General features: G+C 51.1%; 1 long non-coding RNA gene across 1 annotated transcript; it reads right to left on the minus strand.

Moving 5' to 3' along the window:
- Nucleotides 1–4,802: 4,802 nt before the first annotated feature.
- Nucleotides 4,803–6,201, minus strand: LOC131898455 (uncharacterized). The gene is made up of 3 exons (XR_009375929.1): nt 5,539–6,201; nt 5,345–5,423; nt 4,803–4,999 (listed from the first exon to the last, which is right to left on the minus strand). It is a non-coding gene; the product is annotated as an uncharacterized LOC131898455 (long non-coding RNA).
- Nucleotides 6,202–6,748: the final 547 nt, after the last annotated feature.

A 6,748-nucleotide genomic window follows, 5' to 3' on the forward strand; every position in this document is an offset into this window, starting at 1 on the left:
CAAAAACAAAACAAAAAAAAACAAAAAAACAAAAAAACAAAACAAAAACTGGATGTGGTGGCACAGACCTTCGATCCCAATGCTCGGGAGGCAGAGGCAGAGGCAGGTGGATCTCAGTGAGTTCGAGGCCAGCCTGGTCTACAGAGTGAGATCCAGGACAGATTCATATATTAATATGCAATATGTAGGAAGGCATGGAAGAGTGAGTGGATAAACCAATTACAGTGATTTTCTCTGAGGAGCACCGAGGGAGGCTGTAGCTTTATTAGAAATATGATTTTATACACACGCACGCACGCATGCACGCATGCGTGCACACACGCAGAGTTATCCTTTTCTCCCTCAATCCATCAGTGAGTATGCCTCTAACCTCACCTCCCATCTCCATGGGGACCCAAGAGTGGCCTGTGACATATTAGGTCCCTTCTCTATGTGTGGCTGTGCACCTGCCCTGCTGTGTGATCCTTCCGACATCGTAAAGACAGGTGCGGTTGTCGCCAGTGGCAAAAGGGGGAAACTGAGGTGCAGTGTTCCCAGGTCTCACCGATGGGGAGGAGTGACTGAGTATGCACCACCTGGCGCAGTCAGCGTGGAGGTGAGCATGAAGTTCATTGTTGTTGTTCTTCCTCGGAGCCTCGTGATCCAGGCACTGTTGGCATGCTCCAGATGGGGAGAGCAAGGGCAGTAGAGATGGAGGAAGCCGTGGGAGGTGACCCAGCCTGTCAATGGTGGTGTGGCTGATAACCCTTAAGCGCCAGAGTAAGGAATATCTGGACCCTCAGGCTTCTGGTGCATTCTGGGAAGCCCCCTCTTCCCCCGCCACGCACTTGGGCCCTACCCCCAAGTTGCAGACTTCCTTTTCTGCAGTGCGCATGCACGCTCCCTCCACTAGGGCTTGATGGCTGCAAAGTCAAGATGTCTCCAGACAAACACTTCCCGGCTTCGCCACCACCTTAGGAGTCTGCCCCAGAAGTGCAAAGCCTGAGTGTGAGAGGTGTGTTAGCAGACTGTGCCCAAGACACGGGTGAGGGAGAGGGCGGAGTGCCATGGCAAGGATCAAGCACAGCGTGGGTATGCGTTCAGAAAGACCCACGGTGCTGGAGAAGCTCTGGGGCCTGAACTGTCCGTGTTCCTGCAATCCTCACCCCGTGGACACTGCCTCTAGGATAGCACCAAGCCCCAACTACTCCCTTCGATCTGTAACTGAGGCCAGAGACACTCCAGACCTCCCCCTTCCCGCCGCCCCCCCTGCCCGCCCACAACACACACTCTCCAAGAGAGCTGAGTTCAGCCCCTGGGAGCCCAGGAGCAGAGATGCCAGGGGTCAGGACATGGACAGGGAAGCAAGGATCTCAGGATGGGGAGCCTCATCCTGCTTCCTGGACACTTCAGCCTACCTCAAGCCCTCACAGCGCTCCCCCAACTAACTATCCTACCTCATATGTCCCCGTGTGCCCCTCAGCCTCCCTCTTTGTGAAAGAAACTGACTAGAAAACCATAGTCACAGTCCCCAAAGAGCAACGAACCTTTTCTTGTAGTTCACAGACGTCTTAAGGTGAAAATAGAGGAACAGCCCAGGGTCTCTTTGGGAAACCGTGCAGTGCATCTAAAATTCTCAAGCTGAGTGGCCTTTGACCCACTTCTGGAGCTCCCCTCTGGAAGTCTAACAGTCGGAGCCCAAAGCACAGGAATGGGGATGTTGGTGGCAGCATGCTTCTTACATCAAAGCATTGGACATGGCCCCCTCACCCTCGGTAGGGAAATGACAGGCTAACAAGCCCACAGCCAGAGAGCGGAATAGCACACAACTATTAAAAAGGGTAAGGTTGGCCCACAGATTTTTAACTTGAGACATGAAGGAACAGTGTGCCTTGCAGAAAGAGCAATGATGCACATTGCTTTTTGCAGAAGGCCCTCAAGGCTGTGCGAGTCTGTGTGAGCACAGAGGAGGGCAGGAGGCTGACAGGCAGCTATGACTGATGGGCTCCATTGATAAGATGTTACAATTTTCGGAAGTTTCTTAAAGAGGTATACCTGCTGGTATCCAAGGCTACAAAGTACTAAGTATTAAGGGGCTGACAAATTGGTGAAGAAGCTTGCCACCAACCCTAGCAGTTTGAGTTCAATCCCTAGGAGGAGGGGAAGCTGATCCTTGGGGTTCACTGGCCAGCTGCCTAGCTGAATCAGCAAGCCCCGGACCCCAGAGAGACAGACTCAGCTTCAATCATCCCCATGGAGTCAGGTGTGGTGGTGTGTACCTTTAATTCCAGCACTCTGGAGGCAGAGGCAGGAGGATTTCTGTGAGTTCAAGGCCAGCCTGGTCTATATAAAGCTGAGTGGAGGATGGTTTTCTAGAAAAAAAAAAAAATGGTACGAATTCTCACTATAAATTAGGGGAGAGAGGAGGGGGTAATCTCTAGCAAGACCAGATCTAAGACCACCATGATGGCCAGGGTTTCATAGTGAGACCCTGTCCCAAACACATAACTTACATGTGTGGCTCCTGAGGAACAGCACCTGGGGGAGATTCCTTTCTAGCCTCTACGTGATCATGTATGTATACACATATACACACAAAATAAAAATTTTGTGTTTTATTTTTTATAAAAAGACTTCCATGAGCTGCCAGAATGGAGCCAGATGGTGGAATGGCACCCTTGGCCCCAGGACCCTCCCCCTTTCTTCTCTCCCATCCCCTGCCCCCAGTGGGCATTGTTAATTGTCCCGCTCTTCCGCTCCCTGCCCTGCTCCCCGGCCATCTCCCACCATCTCCCTGGTATATCTCACACTGACACACACCACGCTGCCAGCCCTCCAGTTCCCAGCAGGCCCGCTGCCCCAGCCCTGACCCCGGCCCTCTGAGAGGTTGAAAGGGCACCATGAGATAACCCAGCCCCAGCTCTCCCACAGGAAATCGGAGAGGAGGGACCCCCCTCTGGGCTGCCTAGTGAGGGTCTTCAGAGCCTCCAGTGATAACAGCTGTCCTGTGCTGAATGCTCCACGAGTGCCAGGCTCTGTGCTCAGCCCTGTCCATGTGTGTGGCTGGTTCCCCCTGCCTGCCAGAGGAGCTCAGCAGGGAGAGGAAGGACTGAAGGGAGAGACCTCTGCGCCTCGCCTCACCTCACTCAGCTACCAAATGAAAGTGATCATGGTCCCTTCTACCTGGGGTCAGAGAACTTGATGTGTGTGGGGGAGGGGAGCCCTGTAGTCTCTTACATAACCTGTATATGTTCTATATCCTGGTATCCAAGCTGGGAACACAGCCAGTGTTTATGAAGTACTTGCCCTTGTTAGCAATTCATCTTTAGACTGATAGGCAAGAGCCCAGCTGATGAACTTGCAGAGAACCTGGTTTAATCTTCTCCGAAAATAACAAGGAAGCTTCCCAAGATGGCCACGGGATGGACGGGATGTGGGGAGACCCGACTCCCCCTGCAGAGTCGGTGTCCCTTGGGAAGTGCTAAGATGGATTCACACTGAGAAGGCAGAAGGGGCCAGAGCTGGGACAGGCGGGCTGCCAGAAGTTGGTGCTTGGTCTTTGGGGAGCGTGAACAAGGAACTGGGTCCTGTTGCCTGTTGCTATAGTTGGTACATAGGAGTCTACTGGGCCGAAAAAAAGCCATTTTCTCTTCTTGCCTCCTGTTAAGAGTTTAGCCTAATTTGTCTCCTGCCCTTTTCTGTAAAATGGGGCCATTTGCAGGGTGTCATAATGACAATAATAAATGGGACCTGTTAAAGGTTTAAGAGAGTCAAATCCAATCAACTGGCATTGTCACCTGGATCCTTTACATGGAGGATCTCATTTAACCACCCCCTGCCATCCCACAAGCGAGTGGCACCATCATAAACCCACTATTCAGAAAGGAAGGCTCAGAGGCACGAGGACCCAGTGGTCCCATAGACAGGGCCTGCCAGGCACCATGTTCAGCATCTTACAGTGGCATTGTCATGGAGATTAGATAGGTGGATAAGCAACCATTCCATCCCAGCTCTCAGATGGGAAAACAGAGACACAGGGCGGCCAAGTCCCTTATCAAGGATATCAGAGACCCCGAGGAGACAGCCAGGCGATGTAAATCTGTCTTTCTCTTCCTCCTAATCAAGCCTTGTGCTTCCCCGTGAAGAGCTCGGGCGCCCCCTTGTGGCAAAATGTCACATCACTTCACGGAAAAAGAGGGTGAGGAAGGAGGGGGAAGGTTGGCAGGAAAGATCTCCCCAGGTCTGAGAATGTCACTGGTTAGGTTGGGAGCCACCAGCCCAACCTGACTTCGAAGGTCCTAAGAAAAGACGCCCCCCCCCCGGCTCTGTGACTATGGGAGATTTCTGACATAAACTAGTGGAGAACAGTTTCCTAGAAAAATGGAATAAAAAATTCTCACTTTGGACCAGGAGAAATGGATCTCTAGGATGATATTAGTCACAAATACTTTAGTGTGAATGTTCTTCAGCAAAAACCAGGTCTAGGGTGGCCAAGATGTACTGAGAACAGAGGCTGGCAAGATGAGGCGAGTCCGTGATGAAAGCTGAACAGTTCCAGCTGTGGTCTAAACACTTCTTCCAAGTTCATAGTCTCAGGTGGTAGGGCCTTAGCGGGTGTGATTGGGCCATGAAGATGCCCTCCTGAACTTGGAGACCATCTCTGAACCAAGGAGCAGCCCTCAGCAAACACCAAATCTGCCTGCATCTTGATCCTGGACCCCTAAGGCAGAGCCGTGACCCTATACGAGTTTTGAAGGTCCTTCCTTGGATGTACATATATATATAAAAAAAAAACCCTTTCATGGACAAATGAACCCCTGATTTTTCCACCTGCCTGGAGAAATTCCAGCAGAAATTCCAGTGGGGGAAGATGAGGCCGAGCCACCTGCCGGCTGTGGGAGGATGCCGATCCTACAGTCCTCCTCCTGAGCCCTCGGCCTGTGCTGAGTTCTCTACCTGGATCCTCGCCAGCAGTTTCCACAACTAATCTGAGGGCAGTGATATGATGGCATCCATTTCTCTGAGAGAGAAAAAGACTCTTACCCTCTTTGTTGTGTAAGAATGCCTTGCGCTCTGTTCCCTTTGCCTACCCATGGTCTCTTTATCTCAGGGTCTTCTCTATGCCCGGGTCTTCTCTATCCCAGGGTTTTCTCTATCCCAGGGTCTTCTCTATCCCTGGGTCTTCTCCATCCCCGGGTCTTCTCTATCCCAGGGTCTTCTCTATCCCAGGGTTTTCTCTATCCCAGGGTCTTCTCTATCCCTGGGTCTTCTCCATCCCCGGGTCTTCTCTATCCCAGGGTCTTCTCTATCCCTAGGTCTTCTCTATCCCTGCCCATGTCCCATCCTCATCCTCTACTCATCCTACCAGCTTCCGTGGCACCACCTCCAAGAAGCCCTCTCTGATGAGTATTCTTGGTTGTCAGCTTGACTCTATCTGGAACGAACTACAATCCAGAAATGGAGGGCACAGCTGTGAGAGATTTCCTGCTCGGTTTGAAGTGTGTGAACCCCCTTCTAGTCTGGACCTTTGTGGTAGGAAGACACACCTGTGATACCAACCTTGAGGTGGGAAGATGCGGGCTGTTGACCCCAATCTTGAGGCAGGGAGACATAACTGTAATCTGGGCCACACCTTCTGCTGGAAGCCTGTGTAAGGACAATGGGAGAAGGAAGCGCTCCTCCTTCACCTGCTCACCCTCGCCTTGCCGGCACATCCATTCCTTCGCTTCACTTGGAGCAGACTTCTTCAGGATTCCAGCGTATGCAGAAGACCAGCTCAGACCCCAGCCCCGTGGGACTGAGCAAATACTAGATTCTTGGACTTTCCATTCACAGCTAGCCATTGTTGGACTGCAAGCTGTAAGTCATTCTAACAAATTCCCATATATATTGGACCATTTGGTTGGTAGGTAGATAGGTAGGTAGATAGATAGATGACAGATGACAGAGAGATAGATAGATAGATAGATAGATAGATAGATAGATAGATAGATAGATATTCATTCCATAGCTCTATGACTCTAGAGAACCCTGAATCTAGAACAGGTAGATAGGTAGGTAGATAGATAGATGACAGATGATAGATAGATAGATAGATAGATAGATAGATAGATAGATAGATATTCATTCCATAGCTCTATGACTCTAGAGAACCCTGAATCTAGAACCCATCCTCCAACTGCCTTCCTAACACTGGGAATTGCTCCCATCTCCACCCCACCCCTGGTCCTCTGCATCTGTCTCTTGTAGGTTCAGACTCCCATTCCACAATTATGACATTGCGTATGACACTCAGAACCCTGACCCAGGCACTGTGTCCCAAGATGCCTGAAGGTGTGTCCAACCCATCTCAGGTCTCTTCCCTGCACCCCCATTCATTCCTCGGCTCCATCTGTAGAAAGGACAGAGCCCCCAGGTTCTCACCTCTCTTCTACGGGTGAATACACAGTCCCTTCTCCACATCCCTATGGGAGCTTCAAGAAAATGCCTTTGAGTTTGTGCCTTGACTGGTGGGACCTGCTTGATCTGATTGCTGGAATTCTGGCCCAGAGCGGGATGGTGACCAATGAAGACTTGGATGTTGTGTCATCCGGAGAGGCCACAGCCATGTTATACAGGCACCTGTCACGTGTTCTGTATAGACAGATAGCTCCAAGCTAAATTCATGTGGGCGCTCCACCCTGCTGATCTGTAAGGACAGTGCAGAGATCCGAGTCAGGAAGCCACCCTTATAGACACACACTGTATGTTCTGGGACTGCCTCCCAAGT

Source organism: Peromyscus eremicus, chromosome 23 (genome assembly GCF_949786415.1).
Source record: "Peromyscus eremicus chromosome 23, PerEre_H2_v1, whole genome shotgun sequence".
Classification (NCBI taxonomy): Eukaryota; Metazoa; Chordata; class Mammalia; order Rodentia; family Cricetidae; genus Peromyscus; species Peromyscus eremicus.